The sequence below is a fragment of the Rhea americana genome, unplaced genomic scaffold (assembly GCF_003343005.1).
Source record: "Rhea americana isolate MKP2758 unplaced genomic scaffold, rheAme1 scaffold_288, whole genome shotgun sequence".
Taxonomy (NCBI): domain Eukaryota; kingdom Metazoa; phylum Chordata; class Aves; order Rheiformes; family Rheidae; genus Rhea; species Rhea americana.
In genome coordinates this window covers 744,966-770,493 of record NW_028186410.1, presented here as the reverse complement: position 1 = coordinate 770,493, position 25,528 = coordinate 744,966, and positions in this window count along the sequence as shown.

The following is a 25,528-nucleotide window of genomic DNA, read 5'->3' as shown; positions in this document are numbered from 1 at the left end:
GTAGGAGTTCTGCTCCAAATGGATTGCATCATCCACTGATTAGGCTTGCACTGCAGTCATGTTGTCTGGGTAAGTTATAGCAAGCTTTGTCCTTGAAAAATAACTGAGGTGAAATGTTCCTATTATACCAATCGTTTTGAACCTGTTTTCTGGAGCCTGTAGAGACTAAAGATTGCTTCTGATGATCACCATTTCCTTCACAGGAATTAATGCTTCCAATGAAATACTTTAGAACTTTGTAACTTGAAAATTTTGAAGGCTACTGATTTATGGAGTGCAAAGAACTTGATGAATCAGTAAGTGAAGAGTGTAGAAATGCATATTGTCCAAATGTTTTCTGGTACTTGAAGTACAAAAACTTTGTCTGATGGATGGGAAGATGAGGATGTTTCAGATGCCTAGAAAAATTAACCAGATATCCCAATATCTTGTTAAAACAGGACAATAATACTCACATTTTCTGATGTGTARCTTTGCCTCTGCTGAAGCTGTCAGAAGAAAAAAAACGGTTGGTAGTTGTAGCTGATAAATTCATTCTTCCCTTTTTTGACAAAGTTATTTTGTTTTCTGCAGATTTCAAAATGACTCATATTCTTTTTTCATTAAAATATTCATTGATAATTTTCACTCTTTATTTAATTGAAAATGAATGTAATTCAATTCCTTAATGTTCCATTTTCCAAAACATTACATACTTGGAAGAGATAGTATAGCTCTGATAAATTTAAAATGTTGATAACCTTTTTTCCTAAAAGCATATAGCATGGAAGTTATTATTATTATTATTTTTGTTTAAAATACTCTAGGCAGCTTTCTAAAAAAAGGGGTGGGGGGAATCCAGCGCTAARAACAGCTTGTGAAAATCTTATCTGAAGGAAAAAAAAAGAATAGTTCCACATAATTATTTGGCCAGCTGCAGAGAAAGGCAGTAAGTTGTAGTCTTACGTAACTCAAATTGATCTGACATTCAGAGCACGAAAAGTATTTGCCTACTTTTTATCCTACTTTTTATTAGGGGATGTCCTACACAACACTCTTTCTAAGTCCTTTATATTTATTACATTCCATTTGCACATGCACCCATTCAAGTTGATGAAACTCTCAGAATGTTACTATTGGAAGAAACAACTTTTCTTCTCTTATTTATTTCTTTTTCTATCAGTGATTCTTATCAGTGATTCTAAAGCATGGGCAACAGCCCCTGAAATCGAARAGTAGCATGTTAAAAGCAAGTAAGAAATACTGATTACACCGTAGGGATTTAACCAGTGGAACTCACTGCAGTGTTTTTGAAGTGAGGTTGGGATCGGACATTTGTGTGGGTGGTGATAACTTTCAGAGTCACGCTTTAGCATTTTTGACTGACTTCAAATGGATAGAAGTTCACATGATGACAGCGTGGGCCAATAGGCTGTTGCTAGATGCAACTCAGTCAATGAGAAATTTGTAGGGTGCCTGCTCACTTGGCTGCGGAAGAAGTGGAACCACTGTGGGGTCAGCAAACGTTACCATAAGAGCTATTTGTGTCCGTTCTACTCTACATATGACCCCACATAGTGGCGGCTGCCACTTTACAACTCCTAAATGGTCACATCAAAACTAGTGAATATACAGAGAAGACCACTCTGGGTAAATGTATTGCTCTTCTGGGACGGCAAGTAAGATATACTTCAGAATTATTGACTTTTTTATATCTTCTTACTGAGCATCTGGGCTGGCCACACCAGAAATGGAATAAGATCAGGCTAGGTGGACCACCATATTGGTCTAATAGAATAGCATAGGGATTTGCAGACTGGATTGGAGCTGAAACTCCTCTAGCCTGATCTCGTCAGAGTCCGGTTCTGGAGGTGCTGAGCTCAGCAGACAGTGTAAAGAAATCTAGAGTTGATGAATATAGGGCAATCTGCCTTCATACAGGGGGAATTTCTGTCTCCCTATGGCTAAGAAGATAGATTAGTATCAGTAAGACTTTTGCGGATGACAGCTTTTTAACTTAGTGTAAACTAGTTGAGGAATCACTAGCATTGCTTTCTGTCAGAGGAACAGCCACAGAGATCACAGCTAAGGCTGGCTGAAGAATCCATTCCCTGCAATTTGCCTTTTGGTTGCTATTTGAAGTTTAGGTAGGTGCCTACATGGACAAGCTTTAGCCCATCGTGGGCAGACTGTTCCTTGTTATTAAATGGTAAATAAAAATTTAAGCTGTCAGACCAGAAAATAGACTGCATGTATGGTCACTTAAATTACAATGCACTGTTGCTATTTTCTGGTCTGACAGCTTAAATTTGATAAGTTAATACCTTAGAATTCTGTTGGACCTGTCAGAATAATTTGGTGTTACCTTTTTACCAGAAACATAGTATTGTACTATAGGATTCACCCAAAAAGGAAAGTGAACTGTTAGCCTCTCCTTTTCCCTGTAAAGAGTATTTAGTTCACTGTTTTGTGATCAGGCAGGTAGAGCAGTGGGCCCCAAATTTTTTTTCCTGTGAACATTCACACGAAGGAAACATTCCTCACACAAACATTCATGAAAAGTAAGGTTTGTTAACACATTTAAAGCAAAATTCTATTCAGAAGTTGTGGCTCACTCTTCAGTGCTAATTCAAATGCTGTGTTTAAGTTGCAGTTCTTCAGATAAATGCAGAAGTCTTGGAAGTGACTGTGGCAACGGCAGGATGAAAGAGATCCTGATTTTCATTATGCCTAATGTCTTGATTCATGTATTCTTTTGTTGAGATTGAGAGCCAAGATACCTTTGCCTCTGAACTTCTGGTGCCTGAGAACACATCAGCAACTTGAGAAGAGTGCTGGGATCAAGCAGATTTTGCAGGACTATCAGTACATGGTGAGGGGAGGGCAACATGGCAGCAAGACAAGCTGAACTAACTCACTTGGAACTGGCAGTTGTCCAAATGATCCAACGGCACTAACCCAGGAACTTGTTACAATGTTCTTAGGGGCAGAGGGAATAAATTAAAGGGATGACCACTGTGCAGCAGCAGATCAATAACTGTCTTTAAAAAGTAATTATGGTCTCCAGCCGTGTTCAACAATAACTGTAAATGATTCTTTGGCAACCATCTATTTACTAAACCAAATGTGAATGGTTGGAGCTTATTAGGGTTAAATATAAGGCAGGCTGCTATGCTATCACAATTAGATACAGTCAGCAAGTTTTTGCTGTAGTTTCCATGATTAACACCATCCTGAAAAAGCTCATGGCCAGCTGTGCAGAGATAATTGTCTCTCTTCTGGATACTATTATGAGACTTTACTCATTTCAAAACAACAATGGTAACTTTGTTTTCCCTTTTTGTTTTACATGAGGTCAAACAACATGATTTAGTTCTTTATGAATTGCATATGAAGTTGTAGAGAAAGTATATTCAGCTTGACTTTGATCGAGCATGCAGCCATCAATCCTCATTAATAGCAGTGGAGAAAAGCGCGAGTTACGTGACCAAAATGTGTCAGCCCGAGTGTCCTGTTTGTCAAAGCTGGCTGAGTTTAGTGTTCTTCCCTTTGTGGAGCTGAAGATGGCTGATTAGCCAGTAGATGGCACTGTGAGTGTACAGATTAAAACCTCGGACCCACTTTACATGAAACGAGCCAAATAAAAATGGCTTTTTGACTTGGAAGCATTTATTAAGTGAGCCCAGAGCCATGGAATTGTCAGGCAGCCAGGTTCCAGCTCTTGAAAGATCCAGCAAACCACAGGTGCTGCTCTGCAAGTGCATTCGCTGAAACAAGACTGAAACCCTTTCTGAGAAAAAAGAACATATGTGTGCTATTCATTTATTCAGAGCCACGCAATCTGCCAATCATCCTTTACATCACTCGGAGCCTCGGGTAAAGCTGCTCAGAAACAATCTTTGTTACTCAAGAGAGCCAGGCTTGTGCTTTTGTGCCACTTGGAGAAAGCATGAAACCTTTTTTTTTTCCTCTCTCTCTCTCTTATGAAACTCAGCATACATAAATCAATTAGGAGAAGATGGGAAACCTCTGACCCTTGCAGATTCAGACCAGTCCCAGCTAAACCTTAGTTCTCCACTCTTCCCCTCATAAATAGTTTAAAATAAAATCAAGAAGAGGGAAAGGAAAGAAGTTTGAAGTGACAGCCCAGCCACTGGAGAAGGGTCGTTTGCTTCTGCTGAATGGTTATGCTGTTTGACTGTAAAGATGCTGTGTGTGTAACGTGCCTTAAACAGAACTAGAGCAGGAGAAAGAAATGTCTATWTTTYTTTTTAACTGCTGAAAATAACAAAAGCTTGGCTTTAACAAARCTTAAGTTGTCAGCAGTGACAGACAGAGATACAGTATCTTCCTTCTCGYCTTTCTTGAAGAGGTCTAGAGCTCTGTATCCTAGAAAGCCAATGAGAACTTTCATTTGCAAGGAGATCCACATGCACCCCAGAAGAACTGGGCAGTGCGCTGAATGCCACTTCTGCATAGTGAATCATGAACACCAATGAATTCAGACCCCTTTTCAGTAGGGGAGCAGGGTGAAGGCTGTTACAGGATGATGCAGAGACCTATACAAAGCAAGCTATTTACAATACCACTGTAAGAAGGAATTACGTTGATGTAACAAAATCCAAGAGCTATGGTACATATTTTTGATTATCATATATTGACATCTTATATATTAGTTTATTTAAAAACTGCTGTTGCTTATAATTAGGGTGGGGTGTATTTTCATCCAATTACTCAAGTAATTAAATTCATAGCTACTCTTATTCTATGCCTTTCATGCTTCAGTGATCTTTATTCTCCAGTTCAATACATATTGAGCTGGGACAGCTGCCTTTCAACTTGGTTTGCCTAAAAGCCACACTAGATTATCTAATCTGGAGAAAAATGTAAGTCTTATTTAATTAGTTGTGATATAGGTCTTGTCTTTATATTTTCCGAGAGCCCAGATTTTATACCTTTACTAACAGGCTACTGTGTGATGCCTTGCACTCCTGTATATCTGAACTACTCACAGCATGAAACAGTGTTTCTGTGGGCTTCCTGGCACTCTTTGATCAGCCCCTACCCAGAGGCAGAGAATTTGCCACTTGTGGGAGAACTCTCCTTCGTGTTGTGGCGTTGTTATCTCTAGAGCCCTTAACACCTGTCAGTGAGCACATGATGAAGGTGGCCATCACATTTATCCTGTGGTGCTTTGCCTATAGGTACATAATAAACTTTTCTCTTTCTCTCTCCTTTTTTTCTTTTGAACAAATCTTTTATAAGTCTTTCCAGCACATTGTTTTTCTAATTTCATGTTTTCATTGAGCAGTTATTGCAGAAATTGTGAGAATTTAAAAATTCTTTGGCTGGATTCAGAGTTGCAAGCAGGACCTGGAAAACACTGAAAATAGATGGGAAGTCTAGTGGATTGTGGAAGAGTAATCCTAAACTTGAATTTCATTATCACATTCTCCACATTAAAATGAAAAGGGGCACCTGGTAGAGACAACAGAGGAAAAACAATTACTTTTAAATGCGGTGTAGCATTAAAATCAGTAGTGTTCACTTTCCACACGTGCTTAGARAATCAGAGTCAATGTTTTGCATATATTTTTTTTCCCCCCTCTCTGGGATATCCTTACTTCTGCCCCTGACAGGAATAGATTGCACAGGAGGTTCTTAACCAGCAGCCAAAATATGGGATCATGTTTTTGTAASGTTAGTCATACATCTGTTTTGGGTAAAATTGTTGTAGGAATGGAATTTGACCTATCGTATTAGGCTCTTTGTGTGATTTGTTTAGGCTGCGCTTATAAATTGTTCAGTTTTGTTTATTTTCATCTGTGTAAATTCTAAAAGGAAAACTCACCTGAATCTTCTGGTGTATTTGCCTACTTTTGTGTTTCCTGGATGAAATCTGAAAACAGGAGAAACAAACACACAAAAAAACTATTTGGTCATGAATRTGAAGGATACAAAAGCCCTCTGATTTTGAGTTAAGGATATATTTTTTTGTAATTCCTTCTAGTAATGGGCTAGTCTCCAAAAACGTGTGAARCGTTTGGTTTGAATAAACAATCAAAGATCTGGAAGTTTATCTGAGGCTTTTCTATACCCCTTTGGGGTGGAAATGGATTTGGGAGGTTTGAGAGAATGAGCTCTTTGTACTTCTTGTGTTTGGTGTGGTCAGGAATACCATAAGATAGCCTTTCTTCCAGTCATTTGGTATTTTCTCTTCCTGTTGTGGTACCACATCAAGGCGTATGATACTGAAACAGAAGAAAGGGTCTTAACGGGACACTGTGAGGGGGAAAAAAAACTCAAAAAAAAAAAAAATCCGTTTCTGAGTTCCTTATATCACAAAACCYATCCTTGAAATCATGTCTCTGAATGGACTCCTTATCCACAAGCAGCTTTTCCGTCTGTTGAAATAAGTGGGCAGTCACTGTAGCAAAGAGGACCAGCTAGCCTGGTCAAGACTTCAGTGGCCAAAGCCTCCATGATTCTGATCTTGTCTTTGTTTCTGTTAGTGCAATACGCTTATGTTCCAGCTCTTACTCWGTCCATCTTTACTGATGATATCTTTGTCTTTAAAGATAAGAGAGTTTTGGAATCTTTAAAAAGCCATTGAAGTGTACATTTCAAATTAGATAGGATATTTGGGATGGTTTTGCTTTAATCCCAGGTGGTTTGCTAACTCCTGTTTTTGTTAGTTTGTTTTAATGTAAAATAAACCTTCTTCTTACCTTTCTTTTCTTTTCTTTTTCTTTTTCTTTCTTTCTTTTTTTTTTTTAAGTGTATTTCCCCCCCACCCTGGGATAGATCTTCTAAGCTGCAGAACATTATAGGGGATCTTTATACCACCTGGCTTTAGGTTTAACTGCTCAAAACTAGSCTATTGCTCAGGGCTGTAGCTCTGAGCCAAGAAATACTTGGTTCAGAGAACTTCTCTGAGTAGCTGTCGAAAGTTGAGTGATCTAAGTACCTTCTTCCCTTTCAGCTAGGTAACATCTTCCAGGTGTAGTGCAAGGATTGTTGGCTAAGGCACCACTGAAGGATTCTTGAGCTCACTTAGGCAGGGTGAGCACCTTATAAGTCTGATCAGAAGCAGAAAGCAAGTTCTGTGGACCTCCTCTGTGCATACAAGCCTCTCTGGACTGTGTCTCATTAAATCAGTCCATGCTGGCATTGATTGATATATATATATGTTTATATTTTGTGAAGGGAAGCTTGTAGGAATTAGGGGATGGTCCATAATTTTAATTTACAGCAGTGAACACCACTACACTACTGGCCAGAGTACAGCCAGCCTATTTCAAATCAGTTTGGAATATCAGTGAAAATCTATTTGGCRCTTGTTCATTACTCTTTCCAAGCCAAAGAAGATTATTCATTGTTTCCTTTAATGTAGTCTGTTTGCTTTATGAGAAATGACTCAAGGAAGTTTTACTCTTAATTCAAAACAAACAGTCTGCTTACATACCGATTGTCTGAGCTTCAGCTGTCCTAAGGAGTCTGCACATGTCAGGTGTTSCAGGAGTGAAAATGATTTTCTGTGTCAAGCAGAAAAAGGAAAAAGAAAGAAAAGTCCTCTGGCAAGACATAGCTGTTGGTAGCATTTCACCTGTAACCTCTTGTAAARGTCCTATAAGAGGATGATTTCTCTCTGCAAAGGACTGATGAAGCCTGGGACACTAGCCAGCTAACCTAGCTGACTAAAGATACTACCTAACGTTAGACAGTGTGCGTATTCCGCTCATTTCTCCATGCTGTGTACAGTCAACAGCAGTCCAGGCATGTCTGTACTGAATTGACTCTTCACTTTATCACACACTTCAGCTGTGGCTAGACYAAGCATATAAAATATAACATATGAATTTTCTGTTTTCTAGTGATTTTTTTCCAAATTTTACTGTTACACAAAAATTACAAATAAATACATAATCAATAAGAAAATGTATAGCTTAAGGGTAAAGAGGGTAGGAACAGCCATGATAATAATGATGCCAACCAGTTCAAATTCAGTCTAGCTCAGTCACGTCTGGGAGGTGCTATCTCCCAGGGTCTGCTCGTTTGCTTTCATGAAGGGAGTCTATCATAACTGGTAAAGATTGCTCGTTAAGCAYTGATATTGCAGTTGATGCTCCATGAGATATAAAATGTACATAATCTTGGTAGACTTTACAAAGGTGGGYGTAATACTCTAGGGAACCCAGAAAAGAGAATAAACAGGTTACAGAATATTATAAATATAGTTATTGACAAACCTCGGGCATTTTCAGAACCACAGAAAACCTAGCTTCACTATAATAAACTCCCATAGGACCTAGATAAATGTTTGTTTTATCAGGGTGCTTGTTAAAATAAGAGATCTTAGTAACCTGGGAATAATGAGGACAAATCCWGTTTGGAATGAACATCTGTAGGTAATATTCTTAAGGAGATTACCTCACATAGATCAATATTTAAAGCATATTTTAAAAATAAAGTAGGCAAATGAACAATGAAGAAGTGTATACTTACATGCTAAATACAGCATGGATTGGCAATACCAAGAAAAATATGATCAMATCAAATGCAACCTTCAACATGGGTTTATACTGGATAGGATGGGGAGAGGGCAAGGTTCCTTTTGTGACAAAGTTATCTTAGCAATGTGTTGTCCTGATGTTGTGATGGTAGGGGAAACAAATACTGTGAATTCTGCCACAGTGTATAATTATAGGTAACCAAAGGGTTCAAGACACTGACAAGAAGACAAATCTCTGTACTAACCAGTGCTACAATAGCAGCAGATTCTTGAGATGTTTCAGTCACTTCTTAGGGCAGAAAGGATGAAATTACTAATTTTTTTTTAACACATTGACTGTGCCTACACAACAAAATGAATAATACTCTTACAGTTTGGGAGCTGATGGACAGGGTTTAGAACGGGAGAAATGTTTTTTAATCTGTKTATCAGTGTATGCCCTTGTATCCCTACAAGAGATCTGTGAAACTACTAGTATCGATCGAGTGATTTATTGCAGTGTGTGATGTGATCTTGTGCATCTCCATTCAGATTTAGAGAATTTTCTTCTCTTGTCTTTTCTCTATACCTCTGTCATGTCATTCCTCCATGTTTTCTGAAAGAAAAATGTTACCAAACAGTTGTGACCTTTGTGTTAACTAATACTCAAACTAAAACTCATGAATTAGATTCTTTTCTGCTATCGTGTTRTAACTTGTACCAGTGGAGTCACTCTAGAGTTTGGCAGCTGCAATTGTAATCAATTGTAATCAGATGACTGAAAGATCTATATAGTTACATTTATCAATGATACTGGAGTGAAGGATATCACAGAATCACTGAATCACAGAACTGGTTGAGGTTGGAAGAGATCATCTAGTCCAACGYCCCTGCTCAAGCAGGATCACYKAGRGCATGTTAGACAGGGTTGCATCCAGATAGGCTTTGAATATATCCAGAGAAGGAGACTCCACAACCTCTCTGGGCAACCTGCCCCAGTGCTCCGTCACTCTCACGGTGAAGAAATTTCCCCTCACGTTCAGGCAGAACTTCCTGTGCTTCAATTTCTGCCCATTGCCTCTTGTCCTGTCCCATGAGACAACTGAGAAGAGTTTGTCCCCAKCCCCTTGACACCCTCCCTTCAGGTACTTGTACACATTGACAAGATACCCCCTCAGTCTTCCCTTCCCCAGGCTGAACAGGCCCAGCTCTCGTGGCCTTTCCTCATAAGAGRGATGCTCCAGTCCCCTAATCATCCTCGTAGCCCTACACTGCACTCTCTCCAGTAGCTCCATGTCTCTCTTGTACTGGGGAGCCCAGAACTCGACACAGGACTCACGATGAGGCCTCCCCAGGGCTGAGTAGAGGGGCAGGATCACCTCCCTCCACCTGCTGGCAACACTCTTCCTAATGCACCCCAGCATACCATTGGCCTTCCTGGCCACAAGGGCGCATTGCTGGCTCATGGTCAATTTGTCATCCAYSAGCACTCCCAGGTCCTTCTCTAAAGAGCTGCTCTCCAGAGGGTCAGCCCCCAGCCTCTCCTGGTGCCTGGGGTTATTCCTCCCTAGGTGTAGGACCTTGCCCTTGCCTTTGTGGAACCTCATGAGGTTCCTCTCTGCCCACCTCTCCAGCCTGTCTAGGTCTCTCTGTCCCTTCATCTAGGTCATTGATGAATAAGTTGAAAAGGATGGGACCCAGTACTGAGCCCTGGGGGACTCTGCTAGCCACAGGCCTCCAACTAGACTCCWYGCCACTGGTGACAACCCTCTGAGCTCTGCTTTTCAGCCAGTTCTCAATCCACCTCACTGTCCACTCATCTAACCCACACTTCCTGAGYTTSYCWAGGAGGATGTTACGGGAGACACTGTCAAAAGCCTTGCTGAAGTCAAGGTACACAACATCCACTGCTCTCCCCTCATCTACCCAGTCAGTCCTAGAAGGCTATCAGATTGGTTAAGCATTATTTCCCCTTGGTGAATCCATGCTGACTACTCCTGATCACCTTCTTTTCCTCCATATGCCTGGAGATGACATCCAGAATGAGCTGTTCCATCTCACCTTTCCAGGGATGGAGGTGAGGCTGACAGGCCTGTAATTTCCTGGGTTGTCCTTCTTGCCCTTTTTGAAGACTGGAGTGACGYTGGCTTTCTTCCAGTCCTCAGRCACCTCTCCAKTTCTSCATKACCTTTCAAAGATGATGTAGAGCGGCCTGGCAACAACATCCGCCAGCTGCCTCAGTACTCGTGGGTGCATCCCATCYGGGCCCATGGATTTGTGRATGTCAGGTTTGCCCAGAAGGTCTCTAATCCTATCCYCCTCAACCAAAGGAAAGTCTTCCTTCTCTGGACTTTCTCCCTCACGTCCAGGCTGCAGGATTCTTGAGGGCTGCCCTTAGCAGTGAAGACTGAAGCAAAGAAGGCATTCAGTAACTCTGCCTTCTCTGTATCCCTTGTCAGCAGGGCCCCCGCCCCAGTTAGTAGTGGGCCCACATTTTCCCCAGTCCTCCTCTTGCTGCTGAGGTATYTGAAGAAGCCCTTCCTGTTGTCCTTRACATCCCTTGCCAGACACAATTCCAAATGGGCCTTAGCCTTCCTCGCAGCATCTCTACATACTCTGACAGCTTTCCTATAATCCTCCCAAGTGGCCTGTCCCCTCTTCCACATTCTGAGTACTTTCTTCTCCTGTTGGAGTTTTGACAGGAACTCCTTGCTCACCCATGCAGGTCTCCTGCCCCCTTTGCTGGACTAACTCGTAGGGATATATGAGGAAAATGTCAGTGCTGAAGGCACCATATATGGTACTCATTGAGAACCGTTGTCAGATCCTATTAATGTTAAAAATATTTGCCTTTGTTTCAGCTCTGTAGTGYTAGGATACTGTAAGATACCAGTTCCACTACTCAGAGATGGAAGTCTCACTCACATGAATGTTATTTACTATAATCAGTGAGAAGGTCACTTCTAGGCTTTTGAATTGTGTCTTCTGGTGGTCAAAAATGTAGAAAAGTAAATTAGCGAAATCCAAAATGTTTTCATTTTGCATTAAAGTTTTCATATGATATTTTTAAATGTAAAATATAATGCTAATGATTATTGTAAAAAGTAGTTTATATGTTTCATAGAAAAATGGAAAATAAGGCCGCAAAGGACATCAAGAACTAGAATCAATTATATCTGTATTGTTCCTGAGAGATATTTTTCCAACATCTCAATGAAAACCTCCAACTGGAGATTCTGCAGTTTCACTAGGCAATCTATTTCAAAGCTTAGCTGTTTCTACTGTTAGAAACTTTTACTCTTTACTGAATCTCACTTGCTGAAATTTAAGGCTCTTTCTATGTATCCTGCCAAAGTGCATGAGTAAAATAATTATTCCCATCCCCTTTACAAAGTCTTTATTTCTTTTTCCCTTAAAAGTACAAATACAATATTTTAGTAAATTCTAGGCACTTAATATGCACATTCCTGTTGGATGCAAGCTTACTATAAGAACTGCAGTGTATTTGTCTCAATTACATTATCACAAATGCTGATAGTAGTTATGTCTCTTTTATATTTCTTGTTCATTCGTCCTTTTTTTTCACTCTGTGTGCAGACTAATCCACTGTCAGTTTCTGCAGTGATTTTGCTCGTAGTTCCTTCTGAACAACCGTAATACCATATTCCCAGGACATCAATAAAACTGATATATTTTGACTATTTATCTTGCAGGTGATAAATATCTGTTTGCAAAGTGTGTTTCATGAATTCACTCAAATTACATTTGGGCTGCTGCAGTCCTGGAAAAAGAGGTGCTAAAGGTTTGATGCAGGAGAACATTGTATTTAACTTCAGGGGAAAACTCAACTTGTTATTCTGTCATCAAAGGTGAAACAACAAAGCCCTATTTCTTGCTAACATTAAACCATTTATTCTTATTTAGCTGTCATTTTTATTACAGGCATTCAGTCTGATGCTCGTGACAAAAAAGTTCAGGCAAGCTTCAAAATGAATTGGTTGCATACCTAGTATAGAAAACTGTGCTTTATGGATGGTAGCTGGAGGTGGCTTGTAGTTTACCATTGATTATGAATTATTAAAAGTGTGTGTATATATATAAAGTATATAAATGATATTCAGAGATGATAGTTTTTATTGGAATCTGATTTTGTCTCTTTGTTTTATCTGTAGTTTTAGACAAACAAACAGGGCATATGGCATTCTGTTGATGGGCTGATCAGCTCGTCACGTACACTTCATCTGTCAAACTGYTACTTATGCAAGTATTATTAGAAAAAGTATGCTCTTGTAGTTGRAAGTATACTTTTGTGAAAATAGTATAATGAAGAAGTTGTTATTGTCTATTAATGTAGTAATTCCTCTAAGCAAAAAAGGTAGTTCCTGAAACTATTCAACAGGGCTTACATGTGTGAATGACACAGATAYGTAAAAAGCCAAATTGCTGAACTAGTCTGAAGTCTCTTCATAAATTCCACACAATCTTGCATTCATCTAAGSTAGGAAAGATCGTTGCTACTCACAGATTTTCCTAAACCAAACCCGCTTTAATACCTTTGAAGTTTTATCTTAAGATTCTTTTGACAACTACCAAGCTCAGCTTTTTTACTAATCTGCCAACCTCAGTCCTTCCATTTCCTCAGCTGAGCAACTTGCCATCGTGTACCTTGCCAAAACTGTGAAAAGAAAAGATAGTTTTTGCCACTTTGGCTTGAGCTTTGGCCCTTATTCACATGCTGGACTGCCACTACAGACAGTTCCCTCTTACTGTTTTTCCTTGGATTCTGTGGTCATGGAAATAGAGTTGTTTGTGGTCTTCCCCCCGCCCCGGTACAGATTACAAGGCCAGCTTGTTTCATGACAAATGTTAGTGRTCTAACCTCCCTTAGACTTCATGGCAGTAAGTGAATAAAGTAAAAGCAAGTAATTTTACTGCAGAGCAAAAAAATGAGTGTCCAGTGGGCTTTCAAACACTGTACTCCTGCACAGCTCTGCCAACCAACAGGACTGTAATGTTCAGCTACTTAGCTCAGATGATTTTTAAACTGTAGACTTACACTTTGAGCACCCAGTGGCATTTTATTATTTTAGACGTTAAATTTATAGGCAAAATGCATCAGGATCAAAATGGAAAGACATGTTTTTGCCACAGTTCAAAATGCGTATTTTAGCCAACAAATATGAGAAGAACAGAGTTGACATTTGCAGCTTGTTTAAAGGCTAAAGCCAATAGTATTCCATCAAAGACTGCAGAGTTGTGGGCATCAACTAAATATGGGATTCTCATCTGGAAAAACATGGAAGACTCCTTTCAGGCAGTGGCTTTTTACCTGAGTGGATAAGACAGACATAGGTCAAACTGTGAAGCTGAAATACCAAGAAGTGAAGTGAAACCCCTCGGGTTGCACAACAGAATGATAGAGCTGAGAACAGTAGGATCCCCAACAGCAACTCAGATACTGTACCATGAATAGCATGCTTATGATTGGTCACTGCTCTCTTGCTGCCAGAAAATAAACATAAAGCATATTTTATCTAGGAACCTAATTTATTTCTGTATTTGATCAATGTACTAAGCAAAACAAAACAAAACAAAACAAACAAAAACCCAAAAAAAAAAAAAACAAACAAACCAGTAAAATGTTTTATCTAGTCCTCTTGCTAACACTGTTGATTTCAAGTGCTTTGGTTTTTGGTGACACACTTATAAGTCATGTGCTTTTTTTTATTAAAAATTATCAGAGTCAYTGAAAGTGATTATAATGAAGAACTAAGTGTTACCAGTCACCATGGAAAGTTTTGTGAACATATGTACAAAACAGTGATCTGGACATATCAGCTCAGAACAAATTATATGTAATGTCTGAATCTGTGTAAGTATTTGGTCTGAATTAGCAGCTGTTTTGTTGAGACTGCAGTTCTGGCACTGACTTTGGTATGTGAATATAGGATGTAATATAGGATATATAATATAAATGTAGGGTATAATTTAGTCAACTCTGGTATTTTCCTAGATCCAGCATAATAATGAGATTCTCCAGGACTTCTAATAGAATAAAGGTAAAATGTAATCTATAGCATAAGGATATTTACTACCTGAATAAAATATAGAACATCTATGAATATGTAGATAACCTTTTCATACGAAGAATTTGGTCACGTATTTACTCAAAAAGTAATTRTATCTGTTAGAGAAAATATATGCTTAGAGCTCTTCTGAGTAATGAGTTAGGTTCAAAACAAGTCCCAGTCGTGCACTCAGCACAGGCACGTTCTGATGTGGCCGCATCAGATGTCTTCGTAGGCATATTTCAGAAGTGTAGATGGCCCTCGTTAATCATTGCTAACCACCTTCTTGTCAAAATCCCAAACATTCAGAAACGAGTTTTTAACCACTTTTCAGCAATTTCAGTSCTTCATAATTTGTCAGGACTAGATGTATTTGCATGAGATGTGATCAGGCAGAGATTCTCGCCCGTATCGTAGTGGATTATACTCGGATTGAATGACGTGTCAGTGTTGCTGAGAATGCTGTGATATGTCCTGCCCAGGTGTGCATGTGGTAACAGCAGCAATAACAGCTGATGGCAGGATCAGTCTCCTCTATCGCTGTATGTGTGAAAACCTGGCAACTGGTCAATACGGTGCCGATATTGCTGCGCCTCATAGCATGTTTTTGTTCTATTTTATTTTTGAATCAAGAGGAAGAACAGTGAAAGTAATATAAAATTTGAACAGTCTCATGATATTTGGGTGAAGGAGAAATAAGACAGTGTCAGAGGGTCTCTGTGAGCTGCCTCTGTTTTGGGTCCTTTCACTGAGGGCATATTCAGGAAAAACTGCCTCATAAAACTCTTAGGCAAATCATAGCTATAAATCATAGGCTGCAAAACAATTTTCCCCAAGCCAATGGCAAATCGTTGCTATATCTTGAGTGTAAATTACTAACAATCAGCAACATACCTAGGAAATGGAGTAAGTCTACAGTATATTTACGATTTATCAGAGGTGAATATACTTTTGACAGAATTTAAGATCTCCAGAAAAACATAAAGAAATAGGTTAGTTCCTCAGGTCATACTTACCTCCCTTTCCTGGGGACCTTACAGCTGATGCAGAAGCTGATCTGCGCTATCTTTTTTATTGCCAGTTCCCAAGTCTGAGGTTGTCTGGGGGTTGTTTTTTTCCTTCATCGAGGGAGATACTCTTTTAAACAAGATATTTAAATGCACATGGGCTAGATTCTGATCTTATTTACAAAGTCTGCTGTAAATCTGAACTCACTCCAGTGACTGCAAGGGAGTCGATCTAGATTTATGTTATTATAAATGAGATCAGAATTTGACTTGTATAAATGAATACTAAAGAGGGAAACGAACTGTTCATGTTCACACTCACAGCCCCTGGCAAAGGCTAAGTAATTTAACTTAGCCTTTTACTTTGAGCATGGAGAGGTTCAGTCACCATTGGTCTTTAGCAAGGATTGAACCTGGTTTTAAAGTTTTCAGAGAAGCTAATCATAATTATTAGTTAATAGTAGTATTAATTATAAATACTGGAGAAGTTGCTGCCAAAGGAAGCCTGAGGTCATTCTGATTGTATGTCTGTTTGTTTCCAGGTCTAATCACCTGTGGTAAAACTAAGAACCAGTTCTACGCCTCAGATATTTTCTCCTTCTTAAGTCATATTTTCCACCAACAACCATGTGATGTGTGTACACSTCACCATGCAAGAAGACAGTGTATTTTGACAGTACTGATGAGATGAGTATGCTGCTCAAGGTTTTATACTACTTTATTACCTTGGTGTCTCCAAAAAAATCTTAAATGTAAAGCTTCTGGTTGAGATTGGCTCAGTGGCTGGTATATATCATAGAGGGGAGCTGAATTGTTTCACATATACTGTTATTTATTTCCCGTAGAGATATTTTTGTTTTCTTTCTTTTAGTATAGTGGAGAGCCAAAAGAGAGATTTTAACATGCATTTTTGGTAAATAGTTTTCTGAAAAGTAATTTTCTTTTAGACTGTAGTAAGTCTCCCAAACTACTCAAGCGTGACCTGAAAATGATTGATCTTGAAGACTGGGGACTGTGGTTGAAGACTTTTTTCCCCCACCCTGTAATTGCAGGAGCTTAAATCAAAACCTTTTTTTTATTATTATTTTTTTCCCCAGAAAACAAAGCCTAGCTGTTAGAAAGCAAGGAAGACAGATTTATCTCAGCCAACACTGGGTTTTGGGGAAAGATGAGTGTTTTAAGAGAAGAATTCAGATCTAAGTGATTTTATCATTTCTGAAGACAAATGTTTTTCTTCCATACCGTTCTGATTTGTACATGTAAAATAAAAAATATTCCAGAACAAGTAGAAATATATATGTGTATATATATGTGTGTGTGTATATATGTGTGTATATATATATATACACATATATGTATATATATATTTACCATTTCCAATGCATTTCTGGGAAGACTTCAGTATGGCTCTTCTGTGTTGCTGTGTGAAGGTATAAAATAGRTTCTTGGTAAGTATTATTTTTCTATTCTAAACTTAGTGAACTGTTAGCTGGTGAACTGTTCTTGTGTTCAGAGGAATATCTGAGTTGCTGCACTGGCAYAGAGAATTCTATGGTGATTGATTCTGGCATTGTCTCAGGTAGGGAATGATGAGGACTTATCTTCATACCTCRTACTTTCTCTCCTAGGTCTTCATTTTGTGGTCATGCTGTGTGTCTAGGCTTTTCGATTTTTAACTTTAAACTTTTACTATTACAAAACTTTGAACAACTTCCTACTTGATACGAACTCCCACAAACTCCATGTGATTTTGAACAAAATGGACTTGGATTTGTAGAAAGTCGTTTTGCTTGGTTTTAACAAACAATGAACATTATTCCCACTTCCTTTTTCGCTCTTGAAGGAGTTCGATTAGTGCATTGACAATATGGAAGATGTTGGCAATGGCACAAAACGCAATCCAAGCCATGAATAAACTGAAGAAAGACAAAAGACATTCTTTTTGCAGAAAGCAAATTCTAGTTAATAACAAGCAGTCACTGAATTTTCCCCTTCCATTCCTCATATGATGTTTTCAGTCCATTCTCATACCAGAAGCACAGTTACCTCACATACATCTCTGTGACTGTTTGAAAGGCTCTTCTTCATCAGCCTTTAGAATTTTTATCCAGGATTCTTAAGTGATCTCACACATGATAAACTATTAAGGAAAATTACACAGCTGAAAGTATTAATGTGTGAGAAAAATGTCTTTTAATGCRTTGATGATGTCCTTAGTTACAATCAAACAGATATTCTTTCATATTCTTGCCATGAGAATAAGAAATCAGTTTTTAAATTAAACTTCATTCAGATATATTAAGTGATTTAGAATGTATATTCACCAATCCAAAAAAAAAAAAAAAAGAAAAGAAGACTTTTTAGAGCTCAGATTATATCATCCTTTCTAGCTGTCACTATTCTTTAGTGTATTTCTGTATGGAGTCAGGACAATCAAACTCTGATGTCATGTATGGCGGTAGAATGGCCAATAACTGCTCTGTAGCTTTAGTGTACTCTATGAACATTGGAGAAGGTTTTGTGTGTTTCTTTTTCAAATCTGAATCGTCTTCTAGACAAGTGAAAAATATACTTGAAAGTTTTTACACCAACTAATAATCTAAGCAATTAAGAGGGAAACAATTGACTCTCAGGTGCAATTTATTGCTAAAATGTAACCTTTAATTTTAAGCCTTATATTTCTTAAGTTCTTCAAATTCTCCTTGGTATTAGTGTGATTTGYAAATAACTGGGACTGGAGGTTCATTTTCAGTATATCAGTGCATGTAATAACATCTTATTAGGGATATAACTTTAGTTCTGAGCATTATGATGCGAGTCCATCCCATGCTCTATTTATGTAATTTTAGGTTCTTTCTTTCTTTCTTTCTTTATCATGCCTTCAAATTGATTGATATATATATATATATATGTATATGTATACACACACACACACACACACATATATGTGTATATATATATATTTACATTTCACATGTACACGCTATTCAAGGCAGTTATATTTGTTTCAAAGCTCTTTTTATATAATTGACAGCTAATGCTAGTTTTCTTCAGAGAAAAACTTTATGAGGTCTTTTAGCTATGATTCTCTGTCTTCTCGAGACCATGAAATCAGTGTATTTTGTGTCAGTGATTTTAATCTAGGATATTTCTCATATTTAATTCTTATGGAAATCTTGTTCATATAAATGTGGAATATCAGCAAATCTAAGTGATCATTTACTGAGCACTTACATTACAGCTTATGTTCATAGAAGAAGATTTTTAAAGTAATAAATATTAGTCCTATAGTACTCCTTACAAGCCCATGAAGGTCATTTTAAAGAGGGGCATGCTGAACTGGTGAGGTTGTTCTATGTTACATACTCTGATGTAGGGTGAACTAAGCCCGTCATCTGAACTCCCACCAGAGTTTTTGGAAGACCTGAGCTGTTTTTTTTCTTTTACAAAATTACATCTGAAGCTATCATCTATGAACATAACATACTGCAGAACAATGGCTATGAACAAAGCTGCCTCAGCCTTCTTGGATGTATAGTAGACCTGAATGTTGTAAAAACCACTACGTATCCATCTGGTGATATTACACTTGTTAAGAATACATACTGTTAAGATTTTTCTTGGAATTCATTCTTAGCTAATTCTGCTCTGTTAGCATCTGATTTCTTCCTTTTCCACTTCTTCTCTCTGGAAATAGGGCTGATGTCCTTGAAGATGGCAAATTATAGAAGACTTACCTGTTATAATTTCAGTTCAAGAGGCCTGCCAAAACAGCATCTTTGGTAGTTGCTTTCACTATACAAACTATTCATTTGTGAAAAGGCAGACCCAGGTTGCAAAATCAAACAGCTACACAGTTTCTCAGAAGTTCCCCAAAATCTAAATCCTGAATGGCTGTTGCTGAAAATGGCAAGTTGGTTACTCTACTAGAAAACTGGGGCAATATATGTCAATTTTCAGGGCCAAGGCTGTTTGCGAAAACTATTGGAAAGGATRCACACTGTTCTCCAGCATAGATTTTGCTATCAAAAGTTCTTATATCTCTTCTCTTGGGTGACCAGATGCAGAAGGAAGGAATATATGCTGAAYTGAGTGATTCACACTATCCATCAACTCTAATGTATTTACTTCAAGGCTATGCAGTTAGCAGGGTCTTGTACATRGACTTTGCAAACATTTTTCTACCATCTTTTATATCAGGTATTGGTAATCAAGGATGAAGGGTGATGATCCCAGCTGACAGTTTGAATTGCCAACTTTTGGAAAGAAATCAAATGCAGAACAAAAAATTCCCCACAAAATTTAATTAGCTTATTTTTTTCCTTGGCAATTCTTGGCATGAGTATTATTGGGAGATGCTAGTGGGGTTAATTCCTTGGCTGTTCTATCAAATGCTAGCTTCTAGTACAGATATTTGTGTATATATGAACAACTGTTTTTTAATAACCTGCCAAGAAGCTATAATCTTCCCTTGCAGTCCCCTGGGATTTAATTAGAATGGTTTTCCACAGCCTGACATGTTTATGGGGCATAGGTAAAGAGACAGTTCATAAAGCTGTCAATTTTCTGAGAAATTAAAGAAAAATTGTGCTGCTTAGTGCCTTGGCAATTCTATGCCGCTGATACTAGCATCGCAAACAATGAAATCAAAGGCAATGTAACTAGATACTGATCCATTAGAGATGGAGAGGGTTTAAAATTATATACAAAGGCATTTGTCAATTTGAATTTGAATGCATAAGAAGAGAAATATGGAAAAAAATATGAACTCCAGTAGCTGAACATCAAACTGCTCAGGTTTAAACAGTGCAAAGTTGAACAATAGTCTCTTCATTGCTTGAACAGTAGCTGTAACTTTCTGTCTTCTAGGGCAAATGGGAAGGTATGAAAACTGTGATGTGAAAGGAAATAAGGCTGGAATATGGAACCAGTTGCTACTGATTTTTGYCTTCCTTGTTGGCTCTCAGGATGCTCATGCATATAACAAATGAAATAATTGTTACAGGTGCAGTTCACAGTATTAGTGCTGGTGCACTCCAGGTCTCTTTAACATATTGGTACTCAGTGTCAGGGTGCCTTTTTTTGTTTGTTTGCTTGTTTGTTTGTTTGTTTTTAACTTTTCAGTTAAACTGTATAGGTGATTCTGAATTTGGTTCATTAATACTAAATAACCAATATTTCTCTTTTTTATGATTCTTATGTATGATTTTTTACACAGGAATTAGAGTTATCACCTCTGACTCCTGTCTAAATCAGCTGTAACTTCACAGAAGGATTAAACTGATACTCAGATCAGTGAGAACTGAGAGTTTGGGACTCTGTTTCAATAACAAGGGGAACTATACCTGAAGAAACTCTATAGTGGATTTCACATTCTGATTAGAATTTAGTAGGGCTGATTTGTGCCCATATTCATTGTCAAGCATATGTTTATATATCATYTTTTGCATGAATATATAGAATTCTATATTCTAAATATAGAATCAAGGGCCTATATGAACCATATTATTCAGTTAGACTAACTTTTGTCCAATTATGGGAATTACATTTTAGGAAGAAATATAGACAGGCTGGGGAGAACCTGTGAAAAGATAACACAAAAGAAGAGATTCATAAAAATTGGATTTCTCTGGTCTTCTCGAAAACAGAAGTTTACAAAGCTATAAAATAGTCAAAGGCTGATCTCTATATCCAGTAAAGTTATGCCAGAAAGCAATTGTCTTAATTATCAACAAAAGGAAATTAGAATAGTTTTTAGGAAGATCTTTCCTGGAAAGGTAAGAATCTCTGGCAGTGGGGGCTTTTAAGAACAGGTTAGAGAAATGTTCTGCTCTGACTCAGAGTAGAGGGATGTTGTAGATGACCCTGAGGTCATCTTCTAATTCTACTATTTTGTACTCTGTTATGCCGATGGTTGGGGAAAGAAAAGGATATATCCTCAACTTAAAAATGATCATAACTTCAGTTAGTAAAGGGAAAGCCGTATCATAACAACAGTGACTGTATGCTCTGCTACCACAAATGAGGCAGTTGAAAACACAGCTCTTATAAAAGTGTGTTTAGGAACAGATTTTGGAAGCGTATGTGCTTTATCTGGTCTTAGGCTGCATGTTAAGCTGTTCAGATGCAAAGAGTGTAAAGGTGAATACTCAAAAGTCTGTATGTGCAAAGGTCTGTTCGTGGCTTATGGAGAAGACTCTGTATTTCTCCTCAAAGTAAATAAAACAGTTTGATGTTTCAAGGCAGATGGTGTCTTGGCCTACTAACAGGCCTATCTTTTCTGTTACCTTGTCCTTTCTCTCTCTCTGTCTGTCTGTGTTCACCTGTTACGCATTGTGAGAATCTTTGAAAGTCTTCTGTGTCTGGTGTTTGTTCATACATTGTTTAAGGCAGTGAGACCCCTTGACTGGAGTCCCTAGGCACTGCTCCAGTAGCAATCATAACTAATACTGTCAGCAGTTACTATTGGTGTGTTTGTTTATCTTCACTGTGCTATTTCTTCATCTATGTTATTTGTCTTACTCTGTGACTATATCTTCACCCACTTCACTCTCATTATCTTCATTAACATTTCTATTCTTTTTTCTTTTGCTRCTCAAGGTTCCACTCTGCCCAGCTTTTTAAGTGATAGTCATTACTGTTATAAAATATACTGTAATAGCCTYAGATAGAGTTGTGTGATGTGTCTTTTCTAAGCCATAAAACACCTGAGGGAGAATATTTTATCAGCTCAGAACATCATATTTTTGTTCTTTGCAAGATTATTTAACTTCTTGTCTTTTTCTCATTTCTTTTTAGGTTCCTAGCACACTTAGTATTTTTTTCATGCAACTGTAAAACAAAACTCACCAAACCATTGGATCTAGATTCTTTTTGTATTCCAACACATACATGATAAAAAGAGAAAGTAACAGTTTATTGGCAGACTGACTGAAAGAGAAAGAAGAAGAAGTCAAGGAGAGTCTGTGCTATAGGTCAGTAAAGAACACAGAGATTGAGGGAAGATCAAAGAAAGTTAAAAATTATTTGACAGCATTTGATTTAGAACAGCCATGCTGAGAACTCTCCTGTAATAATTCATCCTACCTTTCACTCATAGTTTGCTGAGCTGTCTTGAAAGAATTCAAAGTGTGTGGAATGCAGCCACTCTTTCAATTTATGATTTTAGAAGGTAATGTGTCAATGTGTGATCAAGATGTCATTCTCTATCAGGACTGCTCTAGCTGATTTTTTTTTCCATGAACCACTGAAATCTGAATATTCATGAAAAAGAAACATTTTCTTCTATGCTTTTTGAGGCTGATGGAAAAACCGTAGAGTAGAACTCCATGTAGAACTGTACTTCCTTCTGAGATTATTTCTTTTTGAAGACACTATCTTCCACTGCGACTGCTTCTGCTCCAGTAGGGAAGCCTTATAAGAACAGAATACAGTAGACTGCTTCAGGTTAATATAATCCAAAATCTGTTGTATCCTGCCTYTTAGAGATTTATTTTTGATCTCAAGTGTATGTTAGAACAGTGATATTCCATTGAACGCAGTCAGGTTCTTSTGAATTGGAACCCATGCTTAATTGAAGGGGTGAAGAATATAAATTCTTTATATTCTTTATGCCCCATAAACATGTCAGGCTGTGGAAAACCATTCTAATTAAATCTTAATTAAGAAATGCATAGAATAATATAAGCTAAAATGGCACTCAAGATTGATCTGTACTGTCTCAACTACAAAAACGTTTTAAGAGAAATTTTTAGGTTTCTAAAAATATCTTATACAGACTTCTCCCTATGTTAGTTAGTAYGGACTGGCTTCACATATGTAGCATGTACTGCAGTTCAATATTCCTGCTAATGCTACACATTCTGAATTCTCATGCTAACCTATTATATCTCCTCCAACTCTTCACTATTTTACTATTCATAGAATCATAGAATCAGTAAGATTGGAAGGGACCTCTGGAGATCATCTAGTCCAACCCCCTTCCTCAAGCAGGGTCACCTAGAGCATGTTAGGGTTGCATCCAGGCAGGCCTTGAATATCTCCAGAGAAGGAGACATGATCCAATCTTTCTTATCCTAACTAGGAGTCTGCTTCACAAGTGAGATTTGTCTCTTACTTTAGCTAGGTATCTGGAATTATTGGCTAGCCTAACGAGTCATCTAGGTTCTCATTAAGGCCAGTTAATATGGAAAGAACTTTCAAAGGGTAACTGACTGCAGGCTAAGGTAAGTGTTGAAAATACGGGGTATGAGTCACTCTTTGAAGGGATTAGCAATCTTTAATGACTTCAGACCACTAAAACTGAGATTCATGTCAGGAAAATTTAGAATATAAAACTTAGCTTTTGGTCTAAGCCCTGTTGATTTCAATTGGACTTGTCAAAGTGCATTAATTTAAGCAGATATATAAGCTTTTAAGTGGGCTTGTGTAAGTTTGTTGGATGAATCTTCACATTTGCTTTTTTGAATTAAAACTACTTTGATTAAAATGTTCTTACAAGGATCAGTGTACCATTTCTCTGGAATTTTTCCTAGCTTTGTGGAAAAGTCATGTGACTTTTAAAATCAGATGTCTATTTCTAATTGAAATCAGAGTTTATGCAAAGCATATATTTCCAAGATTATTAAATATTATTATATTACAGCATGATTTACCAGTTACCATGTAAATTTTGCGGTACTTGTTTTAAATATGACTTCAAATGAAGTATCCATTGGTGATACTTATATTCTAAATTCTAAACTGCAATCTTAAAAGATCTACTTACCATACTATGTACCACTTATTTGTATAAAGATTTGTAACACAGAAACAGAGCCTACTTCTTGGCCTTGCTTTAGCCTGTTGATGCAGAGTTCATTTCAGTGAACTGACTTCTATATACTTGATGCTACTTGATGAAAGTTCCTTTGCCCACCTTTCATTGTGGTATGAAGGATGTTGATGCATCTTCCACTCTTCAAAGTAACATTTCAGCAGCACTTCAGGGAAATTGCTCAAGTTGCTTGTTGATATGTGTGAGCCAGATTTGTGATTGAATATTTTGGTATGGGTTTGGGCTRTGCATTAAAGACAGAATCCCATAGTTTTCTGTATTTAGTGCACTGCATTTTGATGTGTGATTTATAATCCCTTATATATGTATTTTTTCTATAGGCTTACTGTCTATTTCATGCCAAAGTGGGAATTCCAGTTTCCCAAATGACTAGAAATCCTACTAAAATTTGTCTGTATCCATCTATATCTATACCTGTATTTAGATAMCTGTATCTAAAATTAGAATAAGTTTATCCTCTTGGGTGATACGTATGATTTAACCTGCTCCTTATAATCCATATTCCTCAGCCTTCTACAGCAGCTGATGCTCACAAGTGGAACTTCATATGTAAGTAGATGGGATTATCCAAGCTGAGATCTACTGTGCTTATTACAGAGTATTTTCCTAATTGAAAGATTTTGATTTGGTCATGTTATGTCCCTTTCTTTTCACTCAAAATATGGTTTCCTTGACTTCCCTGTCACTGTTTCTCTATAATATTGCCTTTCTCAAAAATTCTGTGGTGACCATCTGACTGAAGTGACTTGCAAGCCAGTATTGCTCAGACAGCCAAGTACAAACCACTCGTGTGTTTTCCTGTGTCAGAGGTTGCATGCAAAGGCATGTAGACGCCAGCTTCAGAACGTAGCTGCAGCCATAAGCACTGTGACGTATTGTGTTGCACATTTACCAGTTCCTTTAAATCCCTGTGAGAAGGAGAAGCTAAAGGAGAAGTCCATCACTACTATAGTTACCAAAGCACTATGAGTGAGGCCTCTGCCTTGATAGTAAGCCAGTCTTATCTGTCATCCTTCTCTTCTATTGCCATCTGTTTCAATTTTGGACTTCTACTATGACATTTCACAGTGTCGGTCTTCACCTTTGCTGTACACCTTCTAATTCTGCCATTGTATGTTTGAATCATTTTAGCCATAAACTCTTTCTA